This window comes from Panthera leo, chromosome D2, assembly GCF_018350215.1.
Source record: "Panthera leo isolate Ple1 chromosome D2, P.leo_Ple1_pat1.1, whole genome shotgun sequence".
Taxonomy (NCBI): domain Eukaryota; kingdom Metazoa; phylum Chordata; class Mammalia; order Carnivora; family Felidae; genus Panthera; species Panthera leo.
The window spans coordinates 41,230,784-41,254,606 of record NC_056689.1 but is presented as its reverse complement, the minus strand read 5'-3'; the positions used below and the strand labels follow the sequence as shown (position 1 = coordinate 41,254,606).

The window sequence follows — 23,823 nt, the reverse complement described above, 5'->3', positions numbered from 1 at the left end:
GATTCCCAGTTGCATCATTTATTTTTAGATTCCCAGTTGCCATTCCTTAATTATTCTCCTTTCTCCTCCTGTTTAGCTAATCTGGGTTTATGGACCAGTGGCACATGACAGCTCCAAAACCCATTCCAGAAATGTGAACCAACAGCATCTTCAAATTTATGTCTTCTCTAAGAAGAGGCGCTTTGAAGGGTCTTAATTCATCATCAGGTTTAAATTGAAGGGGGGGCCTCTTTTAGCTGCAATTCTTCGCGTCATTGTGGGTCCCTCAGGAGAAGCCTGGTTTACTGTCCACAAACTCACCCATCCTTTGCTAATGCGTAATGTGGGAATAAGCTCAGGAATTTCTGTCTCCAGTAAAAATTTTTATAAAACCAGAAAAAACTAAATAAAGATTCAATTATTTAACCCAATACAAATAAAAGAGAAAAGGTGATAAAAAATAATGTTGTTTTGTCAAAATATTCAGACAACCTGGCATAATTCCAGGCCTTGACAGTCATCACCATTGCTGCAAATACTTAAAAGTCATGTTTATAAAAGGAGGTGGCAATGAGCCATTGTGAGCATCTCAGACTTCTTGGGTCTCATACCTGCTTGAAGCCTCCATTTGATGTTTTCCTGTGATGCAACCAGCCTTCTGAAGAACATAACAGGACCCAACAAAATAAACAGTTCTCTAGCAAAAGAATAGAAAGGAGTTTGATTTTTTTGAACTATTTTTAAGGATCACTGAAGAAGGGGTGCCTGGGTGGCTTGTTGGTTAAGTGTCCAACTCTACCTCAGCTCAGGTCATGATCTTGTGGTTTGTGGGTTCAAGCTCCTCATTGGGCTCTGCACTGACAGCAGGAATCCTGCTTGGGATTCTGCTTGTCCCTCTCTGCCCTTCCCTTGCTTACTCTCTCTCTCTCACCCAAAATAAATAAATAAACTTTAAAAAAAAGAATCACTGAAGAGTTATTAATACTAAGATTACAAAAAAAAAAAAATCTCCACTAGAGCCAGCTTTTCCCTTTATCCTCACTGATATACCAAGACAAATTTGAGAATAAAAATCATTAGAAATAGCAGCAACACGTTAAAACATTTGATCCAAAGTCAGAACTCCTTGGAACAGGCCTGTGCCCACTGGCATACAGTTCACTGGAATCAGAGCAGCATCGGTAATTTTAGAGGAAGGCCGTGAGTCCCAAGAGCTCAAGCTCACCAGATGCATCTCTATGGAGACTACCCTTGTTCAAAACCACACCAACTTTTTCACGCCCCAATATATTAGCTTTTCATCAGTGTGTTTGTTTCTGTTCTCCAGATACCTCTCTACCTTCCAGCGGATTTCATACCAGGGTCGGAAAGGACCTGTGTGACCCAGTACTGGAAAATCTTCAAGCCAATTTGCTTCTCACTCATTATCCTCCAAATACATTTCCCTCCCATTCACTCCTAGGACAGGTTCCTCTCTTTTCTACAACAGATGTAGGTAGAAGTTCTCCTGCTCCCCAGGTTCTCATGCTTCTGGTCTTTCTCATGCTTGCATCTCAGCCTACGTTTCATCACATAGGTGAGCCTTCATGGGAATCCCCCCTTTGTTATCCTCTTGCACAATTTCTTGTTATTTTATCCATTGTGCTAGTGAAACTAGTTCACATTTTATATGTTACCTATTAGCTTATCGCCTTTTCCCCACTGGAATGAAAGTAATATTAAGGCAAGGATCCAGTCTTTGTTGTTCTCCAAAGACTCAGCAATCAGAGTTTAGCTTAGACTTCAGCAGGTAGTTTCCTTCACAAAACCCTGTAGGTAGGTACTCCATTATCTGGGCTTAGTTAAGCACTATTCTATTTACCACCTACATCATCAATAATATTGTCTCTCTCAATCAAGGGAGGAAGACAAAATGTTTAAACAGGATGCTATTGACAACTACAGGATATAACAGTGGGCGGTTAGGGGCTGAAACTGACCTTCCTCAATAAGTCTAACCATTTCAATAAGTACACTGACTTTGGAATATCTTGGTGAACATGGGTTTTCATAGAAATTGAAAACTGCCATTAACCTCATGTCTGACACTGAATGGCTTAATCTTTTGAGGACAGATGAGGCCTGAGCCTTCTTCTGTAGGAAAACGGGTCTGAATAATCTAAATTCATTATTGTACTTACTAGTTGCACTTATATGCATCTGCTTTACAGAGTTAATTTAAACATAAATTTGAGTTTTCATATAACACAGGAGTGATCTTCTAAAGCCAAAGTTTAAGGAAAAAAAATAAAAAGGAAACAATATTCATTATCTGATTAGAAAGAAATTTATTTGCATACTAAGATGTTGTTGATACAAGCATCCTGAAAAATATATAGTGTCAAAGGAAATTTTAATGAAGTTATCTGCCCAACAGTCTTTATCCCCAATCATTAAAATAGCTATTTGCTGAAAACTATTTATAGCAAGAGATGTCACCTAATTTATTTGTCAAAAGTATAAAGGTATAGCTCTTAAAGGAGATGCTATATCACATGAAAATTTATCTAGGGAACATCTGTTTTGGGGGTTACTGTGAGCTACACAATTTGGACCAACTCTCTCATTGATAATACTAAGATAAATGATTAATATTAAATTAATTGAGATATATTTTAAAAATATTTTTCAGAAGCATTATAGAGTGGAAATGATAACAGGGACTTATCAGGCCAATATCTAGATAAACAAGATTATCTAAAATGGTAAACAGAACATCAAAGCCATTTCTGGCCTAATGAATTTCATCAATCAGAGCAAAACCGAACTTTGCCCTGGATGGCCAAGGCTTACCCAAGTTTAGGACTTTAGTGCAATCTCTCCACAAGAAAGCTGAATCTTTATTTATTTTTTTTTTAACGTTTATTTATTTTTGAGACAGAGAGAGACAGAGCATGAATGGGGGAGGGTCAGAGAGAGAGGAAGACACAGAATCTGAAACAGGCTCCAGGCTCTGAGCTCTCAGCACAGAGCCCGACGCGGGGCTCGAACTCACGGCCGCGAGATCATGACCTGAGCCGAAGTCAGAGACTTAACCGACTGAGCCACCCAGGCACCCCTAAAGCTGAATCTTTAAATAACTACAAATTTTAGGTAAAGGTTAAGAAGGAAAATAAAGCAAAATTGCCACTCTCCACCCTCAGGAAGTAACAGGAAAAACTGCAATGGTGCTGATTAGCAAAGGAGAAAATAAAAGTCCTGGAAAAGTCATAGCCTCAAATCTTTTCCACGTATACAGTTCAAATTCCGCCTGAGTGGTCCAAGGAAGCTCAAGGCATGAAATTTATGAACTTCCAGGCACTCGGGCCTCCCAGGCATTAAGATAAGCAAATGCAGAAAAAAAGCATTTTTTCCCCAGGCCTGAAAAAAATTCATACCAGTAATTTTCAAGGAAAATCACCAGCACAAAATATAAAGCAATGAAGTCCCTAAGAAAACAAGTCTCCAAGAACAAAAATGAACAGTAAAAAACACAATTCTTCCAATATCGGATATGGTTTTCAACGCAGCTTACAATGTTCTAAGAAAAAGGAAAATGCCAAGCTAGGTAGTACCTGTCTGTAGCATGTAGCATGGAATGGTAAAATACAACCTTCTGGATTCTTTGAGTAGAATTCATATCAGATTAGAAATACCTAAAGCGATACATAGTAAACTGGAAGTATAATAGGACTTCTCCAGAATGCAGCAGAAACCAAATAACATGGGAAAAATGAAAAGCATAATTAAGAGTCATGGGAGACTAAGGAGATCTAATAAGCATTCACAATTTCTAAAGAGAAGAGAAAGGGAATAAAATAGAGGCAACATTTGAAGACATAACGGATGAGAAATTCCAGAAAGGGTGAAGTAAGCACAGATTCAAGAGGCTAGAGAATTCCAAGTAGAAAAAAGAATGCATTTAAGATTTATTACAGTGAAACTCCAGAGCTTCAAAAATGAAAAAAAGATTAAAATCGGCGAAAAAACGTTTACGTACAAAGGAATAGCAGACTAATGACAATGTCAGAAGAAAGTAGGGTATCTTTATTGCGCTAAAGAAAAGAGATGCCTGGCTAGAAATTTACATCCAATGAAATTATCTTTTAAGGATGAGCCACAGATGCGGCACCTGGGTGGCTCAGTTGGTTAAGCGTCCGACTTTGGCTCAGGTCATGATCTGGTGGTTTGTGAGTTTGAGCCCCGCATCGGGCTCTGTGCTGACAGCTTGGAGCCTGAAGCCTTCTTCAGATTCTTTATCTCCCTCTCTCTCTGCTCCTCCCCTGCTCGCACTTTGTCTCTCTCTCCCTCAAAATAAATAAACATTAAAAAAATTTTTTTAAAAGAATGAGGCAGAGACACATCTAGACAGACAAAAGAGTTTGTTACCAGCCAAACCTCACTAGCAAACTATAAACATTCCATTTCACTTAAAAATAAGGTAAAATTTAAAATATATAACAAAAATATGTCAGGAAATTGCACCCACTAAAAGAGTAAAATAATAATGTAAAATTTATAAACTACCAGAGGAATAAAAATTAAATAGAAACAAAGACATAAGAATCTTTGCTTTTAGCCATGCTAGATGAACTGGAACTGATCCACCCTCCCTGCTGCACACAACTAGAAAACAACTCTTTGCAGACATTGGGAACCCAGCAGTGTAGACCTGTGATCACTGACAGTGGAAAAATGGGGGCAACCAAGTGAGGTGAGTGAGCCTTCTGATTGCCCTGGGTTTTCTTCTGGATATGTTTTCCAAACCATGGCAGAGGGCATCCCAAGCAGAGCATGATGGGTCTCACTAAATTGAGGAAACAGGGATAGAAGTTCGGGAGGCTGAAACAGCTCCTCAAAATAATAGCTTCTTGTGGCTTCTGGTGTGCTGTTAGTTCTTGTATCAACTGACAGGGGCAGCCCCTGTCCATAGCACCAGTTAAATACAGTCTGTGGTTTTTCCAGTACTTGCAGAAGCTCACTGCACTCTCTGAAACATGGCTCCAGCTGGCCAGTGCCCTTTCTCTGAGCTTGGAGGCTTCAGAGCCAACTGAACTGCACTGCTTTCTCAGAGATCTGAGTTTCAACACCTGGGTCCCTTCCTGTAAGCTACTATCGTTCAATAATGTTAATCTCTCCGTTTCCCCAATCATACGGTGAAATGTACATATGATATCTGCTTATCAGTCGCTACCTCTGTGATAATTCAAGGTTCTTTTTGTGTGTGTGTTTTGTCTTTCTAGTTATGTAATTACATGTGCTATATAGTTTTCATCTGCTAACAGTTCTTTATATTAAATTACTTAAAAAAAAAACCTGGTGAGGTCTGTCTCCTCACTGAATCTGCCTGATACACTGGTACAAGAAGAAAATTCAACTCAAGATAGATTAAAGATCTAAATGTGAAAAGCAAAGGCATACAACTTTTTGAATGTAATGCAGGAATATATTTTCAGAAATTCATCATAGGGATACATTTCTTAGATGAGACACAAAAAGAACAAACTAAAGGAAAAGAAAACTAAACACAGGTAAAATTTAAGCTAAAATGCAGAATTAACTTCTATTCATCAAAAAGCATCGTAAAAAAAGTGAAAGTCCAAATTGGGAGACTGGGGAGTTATTCCCAACATAAGCACAGCACATACCACACGTGCACACCTAAGAAATATTTTGAAACTAATAACGGAGTATTATTAGTCAATGTGGAGAAGGTTGGAAACCAAAGAGAAAATTGGGCAAAATTTGACCTGAGAAGCATTAAAAAAAGGGGGTGGGTGTTCAAATGGCCATAACACATAAGAAAATATGGCTAAGGAAATATAAATTATGTCCAAGACAAGATACATTTATATATGTAAAGGTGGCAAATTGAAAATCACAAAATACCACCTGTTGTGATGGATACAACAATCAAAATGTCAATTAGTGTAACTGCTTTGGTAAAAACTGCAGCATAGTCTAACATATCTGGATATGCACATCACTCTTCAATTCAGCTAATCAATTTCTCGTTGATACACTCTAGAGAAATGCTACTGGTGTGGCAGGACACATATACGGGACTCTGACTTTTTTTCCCCTTCATTTCAAGTTTTTGGTTCTTGCTTTATGACATGCAATAGCAGAAAATGGCTTTCTTTTTCCAGTGCCTGTGGAGCCCTCTCCTTCAAATGCTGTGTAAATTGTTGAAAATAAAGCCTGAAACCTCTCTGTAAACACACAGGAAATCAATGAAAGATTCATTAAAGCACAGTATCCGAAGTAATCATAATTTGTTTTATAAAGTATTTTGAGTAACAGGAAACTTTTCAATAATCTTTGCTGTGCTTAAGATAATAATGCCATTAATTAGTTTCCTTGAGAGACTTCCTGGGTATTTTATGAACGATTTCTTTTTCACACTCCTGGGAAAGAAGTCATCATGCATTCAAATTGCAATCGATGCAAGCAACGCTATGGAAAACGATTGTCTTCTCCACTTGATGTGCTTCAATTATTTCATGTTCTTAATCCATTTATCTCTGTTGCAAAGAGTGAGGCACCAGGAGGGAGAGAACATCTCAGGCAAGTTTGTGGCCAGATGGATCAGAGGGGATTTGGGCATAAAAACTGCAGTGAAAATGAACACCAGACATAGCAAACTATGTATCCCAGTTTGCAAATTAAGTATGTCAGTAAATGGTTGACCTTGGGAACGCTGAACCCTCTCAGTCATAAAGTTGTTTAAATGTAAGAAGTATTGCTCGAGGAAGTTTTCTCGTCACTTAGATCAAAAACATCTTTCGAGGGCCTAATATGTGAAATGAATGATAATACACACTTGTATATTTCATTTTCAATTTCTTTAGATAGCCCCCATTCTATGAAAAACTGAAAGTCCCAATAACAAAACTGTATGCTATAAGACCATAATAAAATAAATATAACATGAATTCATTCACTCTAAAATAGAAGGGGAAGAACTGTATTCTAATATTTGTTTATGTTATTTGAGGTGATTCTCAAACAATCCGATAATGTTAGTGATAATGATAAACCACAATATTAACATTTATTGGCTATTCCCTTAGGCACTGGGGCCACACGACACACAGATATTATCTTATATAATCGTCACAACAACCTTATAGAGGAAGGTGAAATATCTTATTTTTATAGGTGAAGAAGCTGAAGTGAAGAAAACCTAAGCTACTTATTTAACTTTACATTGATTTGAGCCCGAGTCTGTCTGCCTCCAATCGACACTGCTTGTTCTACTGAATATCTCAGCCTCCTGAGTTTCTTGAGCATCTAGTGTCTGCTAAGACGGCATGAGGTGCAAAGAACTGAATGGGGAGTTCCCTCATGGTGCTCTGTTATCGTCAAGAGTATAAAATACAGAAAAATAGAGAAAAATTTTCAAAAGAAAAGGACAATCATTAAACTTAGGTACAATGCCATATGCCATGGGGGCACAGTAAATAAAAGAAGGTGCTGTTTGGGGACGGGGTGCACCAGGGAAAGTTCACAGAAGAGGAGGCACAGAAAGTGTTTTTACTTTATCTTCACAATTAAGGAAGGGGTGTTGAAAAAAGGGAACACAGAGCTCAGAGTGGAGAATATATGACTTGAAAGGAATGTCTGCTAATTTCTACCAGTCAAAGCGATCATCTGAATAGGGTGTGAGCTCATTAACTACCCTCCAAACATGTGTAAGGACTCCAAGACACTGTCTACTCAACATGTGAGCTTGTGGCATTGCTACCACCTGGGACCTGTGAAATTCAGAACCTCTGGCCTTGACCCAGACCTCCTGGAATGGAAGCTTAATTTTCACAAGATCATCAGGGGATTTGAATCCCCTTACATTTTGAAGAGCACTGACTAGATCAAAACGATGAGTGTAAGACAAGTTGATGAAAAGTTGTGTGATTGACTTCAGTATACCTGGGATACTCTAACCCTGACAAGGCAGCATGTGTCCTACAGCAGGAAGTGAACTGATACCTAATATCCCATTTTGGATACCAATATCCCATATTTTTTTTGGTCAGGGAAGGTAAATTCGAGAATGTGTATATCCTCAGAAAATGACAGGCCATATTGAAAAGCCAGGACTCTGGAAACAGGGTCAGTTTTGACTGTCTGCAGTCCCAAGCCCAACAAAGGGAAGTTACTTGGCAATAAAAGGGTGTCTGGATGAAAGTGAATTGAAGAGTCATTCACATTCATCAAGGCTATACTTCACACATGCTTTCTTATTTAAGCCTCTCTTTAAAAGAGAGTACTCTGAGGTTTGGAGAGAATAAATGATTTTCCCAGGTGTGATTATAGCAATAATAGTAATGGTAATTTTGTAGGTAGCATTTACTGTGCACTTACTACGTTCAAAATACTGGGGTAAATGCTCTTGTACCCATTATCTCATTTAACTTTCACTACAACTCTGTGAGAGTATATTATTTCCTCTCTTTTATAGCTAAGGAAATAGAAGAGAAGGCAGTTGAAATGATTTGCTCCAGGTCATACAACTAATAAATATGTATGCTTGAATATATAGGTGTGTTTGACTCAAAAGCCCACACTCTTTTCATCAATACCAAAGAAACCCCAAAGGTCATCCTTTATTCATCTGCAATCTTCTCGAAGTGCATCAAAGACATTCTTACTTCTCTCATAAACTTTCAAACAAAAAGAGAGAGAAAGAAGAAGGAGGAGGGAGGGAGGGGAGAAAAGGAGAGGGATGGGGAGAGGAGAACGAAAGAATGGAAGGAAGGAAGAAAGAAAAAAAGAAAGAAAGAAAAGAGACAGAGGAAGAGAGGGAGGGAGGGAGAGAAGGAGGGAGTAAGGAAGGAAGGGGGGAAGAAATGCTTTAAGGTGAATAATTATAAATAACAAGATTTCCAAGATTTTCCAGTGAAATTACTGAACCAATGTTTGGTAAAATGTGCCCTTCAGCAAAGATGAAATAAGTATACTTTTGTCAATGCAGTTGTCTTCATTGATTTATCAGGAGATGGATGGGTAACTGGATTTTCCTACCTATTCTGTCACGTAGAGTCTCACACAAGTGCAGAGATATTTAAATGTAATTTACAAAGATATTAACTAAGCATTTCCAAAATATACTACTAAACCAACCTCCACACCCACATATCAAGTTCTCTAACTTCCCAGTTGTACTACAACAAAATCAATGGATATGTTTGCATTCATCCAACACATGTACCTTTACTGAAGGGTAGAATGATTTAGAAGAAGTATAGGAGTTTGGCTCCCAACCTAAGTCACATAGGCTCAGACAAACTCTCTAATCCTTTCTAGGTTGTGATTTCCTCCACCATAAACAAGCATTTGTGTTACCTCAGAAAATAGTTGTAAGAATTCAACACAATCACAAAGTAGAGTCTAGTGGATAGTACTGCTTCATGGATGGCCCTTCTCTTCTATATTAACCCTAGTGTTTTCACATAGTCCTGATTTGAAAGATACATCTTTGCATCTTGAATATATATGAATAGACATAAGTTGACAATGATCTGCCAGATGCTGAACAGTTGTCATAATCTCTAGGATTTTACTTTATTGTAGGTGTGTTTAGTCTATTAAATCTGAGGTTTACCAATTTGATCACCTTGAACTGTACACTTGTAGAGTTTTTCAAAATTATTTTTAGAGTGAAAAGAAAGAGAGTGTGAGTCAGGGAGGGGGGCAGAGGGAGGGAGAAAGAATCTTTAGCAGGCTCCATGCTGACCATGGAGCCCACCGTGGGGCTCAATCCCATGACCTGGGATCATGACCTGAACAGAAGTCAAGAGTAGGTCTGCCAACCAACTGAGCCACCCAGGTGCTCCTGTACATTTGCTTTCACTGAAGTTAGATGATGCGGAGTAGCTCCAGGCTGACTTCTAAAGTAGGAAATATGTCCAAACCCTTCAGTGCTCCACTTTCTGCTGCTGCACACCCTCCCTGATTTTCAGATATTGACATTTATCTGAGATGATATTCATTTATCTGAGATGATATTCATTTATCTGAGATGATATTCTATATCAAGACTTCCCCTCTCTCAGTCCCAAGTGATCTCTATTCTTTCTCCTAATGCCTCACTAAACACTCTTTAAGTATATGTGATATCAATGAGGTAGTAGAGTAAAATTGATTTTAAAAATTCACAGTAAGTGCAAATAACCTCTAATGGATTTTGTCGTTCTTTCTACCCAGATCATTGCTATTTCTAGCATGCAGCCTGAGAGCAAATTAAGTCTATGCTTAATGCTGAAATTTTCCTAATTTTTGTTAAAAGATGCTTTCCTCATATTCCCCAAATGAAAATTGGTCAGTGCAGCTTACACATAAGACACTTTGGTAATTTAAAGGAACCCAGAGAAATCAAAGCATGGGCTAGCAATGAATCTTATTGAGTGTTAAATTGAATTTGTCTACTGGAACAGATAATCTGAATTTACCATTGCATCACATGAATGATATGCGCAGGAAGCAAATATCACAGGAACATATGAGCATCCTCCAGAATACTGCTCTCCCTAGAAATTCTGTGCACTCTTCAAACACTCTTCAAAGATAAGCCATGTTTGCCCCAGGTAAACAGACTTCTCACCGGCTCTCTGTCATATTTGGCTCTGTGCTGACACTCAGTAGCTTGGCAAAAGACAGCCGAAGATTCCAATTTTACATTTGCCCCAAATCTAAAATTATCAACTCTGTGGACACCAATGACACAATGATTAACCCTCACTTCTATCATATGATGATGCCTGTAATTCATTGTTGGAGGGCTCGGCAATCTGCTAATGGCCTTCATTCCATCTGGAATATGTCAGCTCATTTTTTAAAGACAGAAAGACAAAACAAAGAGTTCTGAACACTATCTTGCCAATGTGCAAAGAAGATGATATAGAGTCACCACTTCAACTATAAGTTTTCATGTATATTTCAGTCCTATACTCTAATTCCCAGGGCATGCTGATCCCAGCATCACAGATAAAATTTCTCCAAATTCCCAAAATTAAACATGGTGTTTGGATTGACACACTTAAAGGATTTCACAAGATACATCCAGACTGTTGTCACATCTTGGAAGAATGACTTTTCTCTGTTGAACCACACTAGTCTCTGAAGAACAGGAGTATTCAGCACATACCCAGTCTTCAGGAATTAGTGTCTTAAAAGCTCTTTGTTGCATTTATTTTTATTCCACTGTTCTTCCTGTGAACAAAATGGCGATTTACCTTAGTGTCATTGCTTTTGCCCTTTCAGAAAGACTCAATCAAGTTTTTCCAGCCATCCAGCTTCCCCAAATCTTTTCACCTTAGTTAGGCATTGTTACTAGGTAACAGCCTTTCTAGCCTGACTTGCCCAGTTCCCCTGTGCATCAGTGGCCCATGCCACATCAAGTCTAACGATCTGGAGTCTGCTGAAGGTCACTGTTAAGTCAAATAAAAACATATAACTAGATGACTCCCAGTCACATTTAAAAACCTGTTTGGCTGGGGGCACCTAGATGGCTCAGTTGGTTAAGCATCCAACTCTTCATTTCAGCTCAAGTCATGATCTCACAGTTCTTGAGTTCGAGCCCCATGTCAGGCTCTCAGCTGAAGGTGTGGAGCCTGCTCATATTCTCTCTCTCTCCCTCTCTCTCTGCCCATCCCCTGCGCTCGCTCTCTCTCTCTCTCTCTCTTTCTCTCTCAAAATAAAGAAATAAAAAAAAAACCTGTTTGGCTGGCATTTCAGGCTTTTTGATCACCTGATATTCTTCTCTTAGTTTTGATACATCTTGCTTGGTTTTCTGTAGTCTGGTTGCTAATCTATAATTTCAAAATATTTTTATGTAGAAAATAGATTGTCAGTAATATTTATGCCACATTCACCATTTTTATAACGATCAACAGCAAGAGTGCTAACATTGAGTACTTACTAAATTAAAGGCAATGGACTCAATATGTAACATGCACTTTCTCCTTCCCCACAAAATAGGGCACAGTGAATTATCTGAACTTGGAATTCAAAAATTGTTGAATGAATTAATGATACTCATTATTGGGATGCTTAATTAAGCCAAGTCAATGGTAGTGATCAAGTATGCTTCCTTTTCCTGCCTATAGGTAAAAATAATTAGGTTCATAATAATTTATCTGGGGCTTTCTCACTTATTAAAACAAACAACAAACAAACGAACAAACAAAATCCTAACCAAATCAAAGATTCCCCTCCCCACCCCATGGGCAGTAAAGATATAGAAACCCAGAGTAGTATTAGAAAAATTTTTCTAGTGTTAACTTGATTTTAGTTAACTTGAATGTAGTTTTTTAGTTGTCAGTAATGGGTTCTATAAGACAAATATTCATTATAGGGGATGATAAGGACAGAGAGATCACATCCAAGGACAAGAAAGTTAGAAAATGGGCTCGAATGTCAAAACGAAAGTAAAGAGAATCAAAGGCAAGAACTTCAATGAAGGCATTGAAGTCAAAGGTTAAATCCAAACATGGATATAAGAAATTCATTTTAGGCCTTTTCTCTGGGGCCAAGAAGTTTGTGCAGGGCCTAGCACCTCTGTCCTAAGTGTTAGCACCTGCATGGAACCAGGATCATGGCAAGAGAGAAAGTAAAAGGAGCTCATTGAAACTCATTGAGCTCATTGAAACCACTTTTCTAGTTGAACCATTGCCAGGGATTAGACATACTTGCACTCTAAGGAGGAATCTTGATGGAGCCAGCGGAAACAGCCTGTCTTTTTAGCATAGAATCCTACACAGACACTACCTGCTACAATATCCCAGTTGGCTTCCAGGAGTAGAAGGAACCCCAGAGACAATCAGTCATTGCTGTGTGGTGCATGAATCTTCCACTAGTATTGTCAGTAAGGGCTCTTGTCCTTTGTTTGAATTTCTCAAAATATTGTCTCCCACATGGCACTCCAGTTATTACAATAGACCAAAATCTTTTTACCTCCCTTACTTTCTGGACAACGGAACTCTTCTAAAGAAATACAACCTCAATAACTAAGTCCCCGCATCTTTTGTTAGAACTCTAATGCTGATTAACACTGTTGTTAACATTAATCTGTTCCATGGCATAGAGTAAGTACTCAGTAAATGACTGGCAGACTGCCCAATGATATGTTTTCTGCATGGTCATCTTGTCAATTGTTTAATTCCACTATCAAAAGGTTGACTGACCTCAAATTATCCCAAAGTTTTTGGGGACTCCCCAGTTCCTTATATAGTGTCTCTGTTACTTATTCTCCGTGTTCTAGCTGATCCTATCCCAGCTAGTCCTTCTGCCTTGAGGAGAATGGGAAAGGATGCAGGATTGAGAAATGTGACTACAAATGAAGTTGATCCTAGATTACCAAAGAGCTTGAGTTCTACATTGCAAACTTGGCCAAATCTCTGTAGGCCAGTGATTCTCAATGTGCATGTGGTGGGCTGTAGATGTATTAAGAACTCTTCATGATTCCTTCTGTCTGGGCTCAGATTTTAATAATCTGTTTCATTTCCTGTGGGGTGTACAGCATGTTCCCAATGATTATCACGTGGTCCAGAAGGTCAAGAGGGATGTCATGAGGAGAGGTGCTGTCCTCAGTATCCCTGATGACACAGATGCCTCAGTTGGATGCAAAGATGATGATGGGGGCAATAGAAGATTCCAGATCCCAGTGCAGGTAGGTGAAACACTCGATGTCCAGCATGTGGACTTCATCAACAAAGAGCACACCTGGAACTAGCTCAGCAATACCCTGATCAATATACTTATTCACCACCTTGTTAATCTCCCCTTGCAGTTTGTCTGTGATTTCGGCCTTCTTTGGCTCCATTAACTTGCCCATCATAGACAGGATGTTTTGCCCCCCGAGGGCCATGTGTTGGCCACATCCAAGTCATGCAAGGACACATACTTGATGATTTCTTTCTTCTTGTGAATATCCCCTTTTGGTAAGGTGACACACTCTTCCACTTCAAGGTCGAATTCTGACATAAGTATCATACCCACTTTTCCTCTTCACAGCCCCATTGTTGGCTTCGATGTAGGTCACATATCCAGCTTCTACTCAGAGTTTCTAATAAATCTGAGTTTGTTGCTGTTGTTGCTGCAAGTGATGCTATCTGCTGCCATTAAAAAAATGATGAGGGGTGCCTGGCTGGCTCGACATCAGCATCAGCTCAGGTCATGATCTACAGTTCATGAGTTCAAGCCCAGTTCAAGTTCAAGTTCATGTGGGGTTGTGTGCTGACAGCTCCAGCATGGAGCCTGCTTTGGATTCTCTTTCTCCCTCTCTCTCTGCCCTTCTTCTGCACACACATGCTCTCTCTCTCTCTCAAAAATAAATAAAGAAACATTTTTTAAAAAATACTGACATTTTCTTTGACAGAGAGGTGCTTCTTGCCCACCATGCCCTCCTTGAAAACAAAATAGGGCCCAATGATAAGCCTCACCTTCAGAATTTAAGATACAAGGCTTGGGTCTTCTGGTCCTTGGAGCTGTAAACAGGAACCTACAAATTAGTCCCAGGGTCTCTCATAAGTATACAGCAGACAATAACAGGGTGCATCCACTCATCTCTACAGGAAATGAGAGAGGTTTTCATTGTTACTTATTTGACTAATGTCTAGATTTGTGTGAAATTCTGTTCAGAGTTTATAGTCTCTTGTGTACTGCCTTATATACATGTAAATCCAGTAATGTTTCCTCAAATTGAGACTACCTTTTCTCTCTCTTGTTTTAGTGCAGAAAGGTCTTTTGTCAGTAGGATTGTTTCATTCACCTAACACTACAACTTGCTTTTATCTTGGTCTGCACCGACCTGAGTGGGTTTTGTGATGTTGCAAATATCAGGGTGCAATGTGCTATGAGGAAGGGGAAAAAGGTATTGCACATTTTTTTAAAGCAGTTACTCAAAGATACCACCTCATGCATATAAAAGAGTATTCAAAGGGCAGTGAACAGCAGTGCAGTTCTAGAGAGTGACATCTTGAACAATTTTAGGGACATTTTGAGATATTTTAATGCAGTCACAATTATTTTAATAGTTACTCTATTGTAGTTTCTATGGACTGTCATTAAAATGCTTAATTCCTTCCATAGGGCTGAGAACAAAAACAAGCTAAGGACCTATTGCCCTCGAAGAAGGCAGAGCCAGGACAGAAACACAACACTGAGTGGTAACACTCACATTATTTTTTATGTAAATGGAACCCCCTAAACATAGTGTCCTTGTGCTACACAGCATCATTTGCAGTTGAGACAGAATGAAGTCAGAGAAGGCAAGTAAGTTATTGCAAGAGTCCATTTCAGAGGTATAGAAGGACCTGGCACAGTAGTAGTTAAATGTGACAGGAGGGAACAGATTTGAGAAATACTTTGGAAGCAAAAATAAACAGACAGGGATGTTTGATTAAGTGGCAGCATGAGGAAAAGAACAGAGATGGATGCTTTGGGAGATAAGAATCTAAGTTCCAAGTTATAGAACTTTAGATGAGGCATAGATTAAACGCTATGTAGGTGACTTTGGACCTGGTCCATCTGAGGTGCCAGTGAGACACAGGAAAAAGGCAGCTGGCTGGTCATGCATGGATCAGGTCATGAATAGGGCATGTTAGGAATGCAGGCACATTGAAGTGTAATTCAATTTTATAAGTTGCTGCAGCCACTGAGTAGAGTGAACTAAAGAGGTAGCCAAGAGACAGCCATAGGAAATGTCCCTTTTCTGTGGCAATGACAGAGAGGAGCCCCTGGGGCAGAGCAGGAACAAGTGGCTGGATGAGAATTAGGATTGTCATCTACTGGTGGCCAGAGTAGGAGAGAGTTCCAGAAAATCAAGTGTTAAATACAACAGAATGAAAATAAAGACTGATACAAATGTTTATTTTCTTTGTGTGTGTGTGTGTGTGTGTGTGTATTTTTTTTCCTTTTTAGAGCTTAATTTCTCTAATCATCTCAGTCTGGAGTTTTCCTAATCTTGGTAGATTTTATTCTTTCGTACCTTCTTTATTTATCTTAGCTACTTAAAAATATGTTGGGTTGTAGTTTTCTATTGTTTTGGATGTATCTTTCTGGCATAATTGCATTGCCTGAATCATTCTGCCTTTATTTCCTCTTCCTCATAATGACTTATAATAGTTCTGTATGGAAATCGACCATGATCCATTTCTCATTCTCTTCTTCCTGCTCCTCCTCCACCTTCTGCTCCTTCTCTGGAGTCTCCTTTTACTTTTAGGAAGTTGGGTGGGTCAGAACAGTTTTCCCAGCATTATGGCTCTGGAGCTCCCTCTCCTGTCATTTTTGCAAAGTAATAACAACAACAAAAAAATATGACCTCACATTTACTGTAATGCTGTGTCTGTTCCTTTTCCTTATTTAAAAACAACAAACAAACAAACAAAAACAAAGTTTTCTTTCCTTTGCTTCTTTGATAAGTTTGGGTTCTTTCCCATTAGTTTCTCATCAGTGTGGGTGTTTGTCCTGGAGGGAAGCTTCATTTGATTAGTTCTGAGAGTCCATGGGGCCCAGACTGCCCCAGCACTTTCAAATCTCACTGCAGAGCTCTTGGCCTCACCCACAAAATGACTAAGCTACTACTCTATGGTGGACCCAACAGGCTTCCAGAAGGAGTCTGATAATCTGGGGCTACAGTGGGGCTTTAGGATCTTCTTTTAATATTAAATTCATGAAGATTTTGCAGTGATATCCATAATTCGTGTTTGTTTTATTAACCGCATAATGTTTTCAATGTCTTATTGGGTAGAACTTATACTTCAGAAGGATGCAACATGTCCCATGACCTCACATGAGCATGGGAGCACACATGTAACCCTGTTTGACAAGCTCATAGGTCTGTCTTAGAGTTCTCATTACAGTTGTGGGGGACACTGACCAGAGTTCAATGGGAAGAATTATGTATGCTGCTTTTAAGAACATACATAACTAGAGGCGCCTGGTGGCTCAGGCAGTTGAGCGTCCGACTCTTGATTTCAGCTCAGGTCATGAACCCTGGGTGGTGGGATCCAGCCCTGCATTGGGCTCTGTGCTGAACGTGGAGCCTACTTAAGATTCTCCCTCCCTCTCTCCCTCTCTCTCTCTCTCTCTCTCTCTCTGCCCCTCTCCCCTTATCTCTCTCCTTCTCAAAAAAAAAATATGTATATATATATACACAACTAAACATGCATTCTTTGGTAAAGGAAAAGATAGGGATGAGACTTCAGAGAGAAACATAATTGAAGGAAAGAAGGAACTTCTTTTAGAATTAAGAAGAACATAATATATATTTTTAAGTATAAGAGGTGAAATAAAATGGCAAATATTGAATAAAGTATAGTCAAAAGAATAAAATACAAAATAATTTTTAAAAAGCTTTTTATAAAGGGATTAGTTCTGAAGCACACACACACACACCCAATACCTCCTCCCTTGAGATACCAAATGATCATCAAACATTTGTTTGAAGATCTTCAGTAATGGGGAGACAGTTACTCCAGACAAGCCTAGCTACAGAGAGGTCTGCACTTTATCGATTAGAAGACTTTCATTTCCTGCATTTTTTACACATGCAATTTATTCCCTCTTTCTCAGTGTCAGCTGTGGAGAAGAAATTAATTTCTGTCTACATGATGGTTAACCTGGAGAAACGTGAGATTTCAATAGAAAAAGAAGTAAAGATTAGTTCTCTTTTGTCCAGCACCAATGACACATTTGGATGAGTAACCACTATTGTGAACATAAGAGAGATACATTAGAGGAAGAAAGTATGCAGAGATGTAAAGGTTGACAGAGGAAAAGAATTACAAGTGAAGATTTATGCTAGCTGAGCTGATCTGCTCTGGCAAAACTATTATTCTAAAAATGTGTTTGTTTGAGCCCAAGATCCATTTTATGAGAGCTGGAAGTCTAAGCTTGAGGGCAACATAGTAGGTTCTACACAAGAGCCCATTTGGTCTGCAGCCAAATTCAGCTCTTAGGAATGTGGCAGTGCCTACAATTAATACTTTTTCTTCTGTTTATTAAGCACTGTATTTAGTCACAAAGCTTTAGCCTTTAGGGAGTAAACAGAGTAAACAAATGAGCAAGATTAGGCTTTTATTAAACCAAAAATTGCATTGCTCAGCTGAATAAGCACCAATTTATACTTACTAATGAGATAACGCTTCAGGCCAAGGAATGCATTTTGGTTATATGGAAATTCAATCTGATTAGTTAACACCAAAGTTTTGGAGAGTATAGAGATTCATTTCCTACCAGACTCCCATGACGTTAGTTCTATATTTTGAAACTCACATGGAACCCAAGGGATGATTTGTGGGAAAGAGCAGGGATTTCATCATCGATTTGTGGAATCTGATTTTTTTTTCCACACACAAACAAAAATTATGGGTAACATTTTGAGCAAGATGGCATATTGAATTTGTTATTTGAGGGATTTTCCTATACTCTGAACATATAACAAGGAGGCACAAAAGTAAAAAAACAGAAAAGCAAAAGACAGCTGGGCTAACATCAAGAAAACACAAATATGCAGAATAGAAACACAGAGTGATATTCACAGCTGAAGACTATTCCAGGCAGTTTGGGGAACAGAGGCAGGAAGTGGTAGCTGAAGAGTTCAGCTATTATAAGTGAAAGAAAGGGACAGAAAATGTAGTGTACTGTATTATGACTACAGCAAATTACTCATTAACCATCTTGGGAGAAAAATCCACTTTTCTGTTATTAATGTGAGACTTCACCTTATGACTTGCTCAAGCCAAAGCAATGTAAGCAAAAGTGATATGACTCTTTGTAGAAGAAGCTTTAGGAGCCAGTGACCAGTTATCCATATTCCCTTGACCAAGAAATAGAAAATCCCATCTGCCAAGGTCTCCAAATGAAGGTGATAAAGAAACATAGTCACCGCACCCAGAGCAGACATTAATGTAAATGAGAAATGAAAAAAAAATTTTTTAAATGCCAGAGAAACAGTGGGGTCTTTAGTCATCGAAATATAACCTATGCTATTCTGATCAATGCCTGGATCAGTGAAGGTTAGAAAATGATGGGTTGAGGAGAGTGTGTCACTGCATATTTCCCAGAGTTCTAGTGTTTAGGTAGCTATATACCCAAGGAGATGACAGCCAGAGCCTCACAATAAGACACAAACAGATGCCTCCTGGTTGGTGACTAATCTGCCATACCCCTAATGCAGGTAGCATGGTCGTGTCCAATCACACTGTAACAATGTGTGTGTGTGTGTGTGTGTGTGTGTGTGTGTGTGTACTACAGGTTAAGGTTTTTGTAAGCAGGAAAAAGTCAGCATAAACAGAAAGGAAAAGTGAAAATGAAGCAAAACAATATCCCACTCAAAAATGAGTCAATAAATCCAAATTCCAAAATTCATGATGAAATGCAGTGCTAAAATTACAACCATCACATCCAACACACAGAAGGGGAATTAACTCCAGATGGAATGACAATTTTTTTGAGTTATAGAAGACTGCTTTAGGAGAAAACGTTTTTTTTTTTTTAAGTTTAGTTTTCAAAAAAAAAAAGGAATTGTAAAACAAAAATGATGAGAAATACAAACTCTGATTTTACAGGTAGATTTTGGAAAGAGCAAATCAAATATACAGAGGATGGTAAAACTTCATTATGAAAAAAAAACCTGGTTGCGGTATAAGAAAGGCTTGTAAGTTGGAAGATAATATTTAAAATTTCACTCAGAATGCAATAGCAAGACCAATACCAAGAAAATATCATATGAGAGAGATGAAGAATAGATTAAAGACTCCAAGATGCAGCAAAAGAAACTCTAGAAGGTTAGGAAAAAAAAGGAATGACAGAGGAGCAATATTTGAAGAAATAATAGAAAAAAAGATTTTCAGAATTAAAGAAGATATAAATCAAATTTAAAATGCCCTTTGAACATCTAGCAGAAAAACTGAAGATAAATTCACATCAAGATGTGTTTTGCTGAATCTCTAGGAATATTTAAAACCTAGGAGAGAAGTAACTTCCAAGGTAAGGACCTCCAAAACACCACTCCTCCATAAAATCTATGAAATTATAAATTATAATTTGCTAAAATTATAAAAAATAAACTTTTCCAAAACTCTGAAAATTAACCCAAGGCTTGGTAAGAACAGCAAGCTTTGTCTCATTTTAACCAGCTCTATTCTCATCACCTACTCATGGCTGTGGCAGCCTTAAGAACTAACATCTAGCAATCATGGAAGCTGGGATAAAAAGAAACCCAGCAGCCACTGGAAGAAGTGGAAAGGGTTTTCAGATCCCCAGAAATCCAGAACTAGAAAATTATCACTATTTGGCTTGTCCCACACATAGGACTACTCTTTATTTGACCTGGCTCAGAGCTTGTTTAGCAAGGAAAACCCTGTGCCTAGGGAGTTTGTGAAATCAATTAGCTGCAATTGTTCAACATTGATTGTGGTTGCCTGAGGCAGCAACACAAGCTGGCCAAAGAATTAAGAAGAAAATGGGGGGGGGGGGGGGAGGGGAGAAGTATCCATCAAGGCATTGACGATTTCCATCAAGTTCTTGGGGATCTAGAATGCTGTGCATATGTGTAGAGCTGTGCACAAGATCTGAGAAGACCTAGACTGCTCATCTCTGGCTGATAGTGAGCCTTTTGCAAGAGCAAGAGGTGAAGGCAATTGCAGGGTTGCAAAGTATCTTGTAGGGGCATCGGAGTCTTGTTCCAACACATACATGGGTCTTTGGCAAAGGAAGGGAGAGTTGTTGATTCAAGATATTTAAGGACATCTCTGTAAAAAAAAAAATAGCTGGTTATTAAGTTAATGGTGAAGAGACTTCAGTGACAGCACAGGATAAAGAACTTTAAAGAAATATTCCTTAATAAGTCAGTAACCATACATCACTATTAAAAAGTTATCCCCGAAGTTTATGTATTAGCTATCTATCTATCTACTTATCTATCATCTAATTTTCTTCTTGTGATAAGAAGATTCAAGTTCTACCCTTCCCAGCAACCTTCAAATATGCACTACAATACCATTTTATAGTGTATATGTGATGAGTCATACACTGTACACTTGAAACTAATATAATGTTGTAAACCTGAATTAAAATATTATACCTGATTTTTAAAAAAAGAAACAAAAAGAAAAAAATATATTCCAAGTAAGTCACCAAACAAACAAAACACAGTAATGAGCAGCAGTAATGAAAAAACTTGCAGATGAGGCTGAATCTGATTCCCAGGGTTGCCACCTTATGTTATTTAAAATGTCCAGCTTTCAGGGGCGCCAGGGTGGCTCAGTCGATTAAGCGTCCAACTTCTGCCTAGGTCATGATCTCATGGTCTGTGGGTTTGAGCCCCGTGTCGGGCTCTGTGCTGACAGCTCAGAGCCTGGAGCCTGTTTCAGATTCTGTGTCTCCCTCTCTCTGACCCTCTCCCATTCATGCTCTGTCTCTCTCTGTCTCAAAAATAAATAAACGTTAAAAAAATTTTTTTTAAATGTCCAGCTTTCAGCTTTCAGACTAGAAAGTATGGCTCATAAAAGAAAAAAAGCAAAATGGTTAATAGAAATAAAAAAATAGAAATAAAAAAAATTTTAAGTCAGTAAGCATAAATATATTCAAGGAACTACAGAAACCTCTATCAAAATAATTAAATGAGGGGCGCTTGGGTGGCTCCGTCAGTTGAGCAACCGACTTTGGCTCAGGTCGTGATCTCACAGCTTGTGAGTTCGAGCCCTGCATTGGGCTCTGTGCTGACACCGCGGAGACTGGAGCCTGCTCTGGATTCTGTGTCTCCCTCTCTGTCTGCCACTAACCCACTTGCATTCTGTCTCTGTCTCTCTCAAAAATAAATAAACATTAAAAAAAATAATAATAATTAAATGAAGTCTGAAAACAGTGTTTCACAAAATAGAGACTGTAAATAGTGATGTAGAAATTACAAAAAGAATCAAATGGAAAATATGTCATTGAAATGTGCAACACCTGAAATGATCAATTCGCTAGAAGACTTTGACAAGAGATTTCAGTAGGTAGTAGAAAAAAGTAAGGAACTTGAAGATAACTCAGTTGACACTGTTTGAGGAACAGAAACAAAAAAAGAATGAGAAAAAAAAGAGCCTCAGAAACCTGCAGGACCCCATACATCGTACTGGCAAATGCATAATTGAAGTCCCACAAGAAGAGGGAGAAAATGAAGCAAAAAAAGTATTCAAAGAAATAATGACTGAAAAACTCACCAAATTTGTTGAAAACATTAATTTACATAGGGCAGAAGCTCAATGGACTCCAAGTAAGATAAACCTAAAGAGATTCTAATATCTCATCCAGGAAGTAGGAAGCTGCACATGTAACTACAATTTCTATTCTCTTAAGTAATTCTTCTGAAGTAAATATTGTAAAATATTACTTGATGTTATTTGATACATTTGATAAGTGTAGGTGGCGGGTACACATGCATGCCTTCAGGGAATAACATACTTACATACTTAGTTGCTGGTTCAAACAGAAGCCTTAAAACATATTATTTTCTCCTTTTTCTTTTCAAATGACAAATATTTTATTCTCCTTTAGGATACAACAGCATCAAGGAAGCTCTGGTAATTTCTTGTCTTTATATAATTCTATTTGTTGATAGTCATAACACAAGATCAACCAAAAACTTTTCCTAGTGAATAATTTCAGTTTCTCTTACTCTCAAGCAAGGAAGCAACAGTAACAATGCTAGATTATTTAATTGCAACCAAGAACAAACACAAAATGTATAAAGTGTGATTACTGTTGCTTGAGCAACTTTCTGAACTCATTTTATAGGAAGTACTCTTAAAATTCTTAAGCAATTTTCAACTCTATTTCTTTAGCTATATGATTCTGTCTGTGGTTGTATGGCATAAGAAAAATGCCACTTTCCTGAAGTCTAGGTTTGTTATACCTGGAGTACCTGAGTGGTTCTCCCCAGTCTTGTGGCCTGTACAAGAATTCAAAACAGCCAGTGATGCGGAATGGTCTTGACATTTGTATTTGAGTTTTGACATTCAGATACATTGATACTCATTCTTCATTCCTACACATTGAAAGAAGGGTTGTAACAAGCAAGATCAGGCAATGCCAGGTGGACCCCAAGGAGCTGCAAAATGCCAATTTCAAACTTAGGCCTACCTAAGCAGTTGCAGCCAGGATTTGAAACTGCAGATGAATAATGTCTGTGTGGACAAAGGAAACTGTTCAGTCTCATTTTAGAAAAAAACTAAAGAAAAGAAAACAAAACAAACAGGTGCATACCTATTGTATTTGCCTATCCCTATAAACTAACTGTCTACTTCCTGAAATGCCTTTCTGTAACTTCTAAGTCCCAGGAAATTCCTCCTCCTTTTTCAAAGTGCAGCTTCTCCCCAGACTACTCCTGGTTTACCTACACATTTTAACTGCCCTCTTCTTTATGCATTTATAGCATGATATACTCATGTAGGGTCCTTTAAAATGGATTGACTGCTCAAGAAGCACTTTGTTAGGTCATGAAGATGAAGCTGTGAATGAGACTCGATTTTGCCCTTACAAGCTAGCAAAGGGCATAACTATGGTAATTGGCCACTGCAGTGGGGTGGAGTGCATACTGTGCTGAAAGAAGTCAGGGAGGGTGCAAAATCACTGCGGCATCCCCTAGTTCTGAGGCTGAGGAAGAGCTGCAGACTCAGTCCTGAAATGAGAGCCAACACTTAGAAGTAAACATACAAAAAAAGAAATGTATGTGTGGAGGAGGGATGGTTGGAGGAGGGGGTTGAGTGTTCTGAGCAAAGACAGAAGCATGGCCTTAGCTCCAAAGATGCAAAAAGTATGGCATATCTAAAAGGTCAA

General features: G+C 38.5%; 1 protein-coding gene and 1 pseudogene across 4 annotated transcripts in view; both read right to left on the bottom strand.

The window, feature by feature from the left end:
- The window catches only part of NRG3 (neuregulin 3), a 1,047,305-nt gene that overhangs the window by 172,723 nt on the left and 850,759 nt on the right, over positions 1–23,823 (bottom strand). The gene's annotated exons all lie outside the window — the stretch shown is intronic.
- Positions 13,475–23,823, bottom strand: part of LOC122202640 — a 45,488-nt pseudogene continuing 35,139 nt past the window's right edge.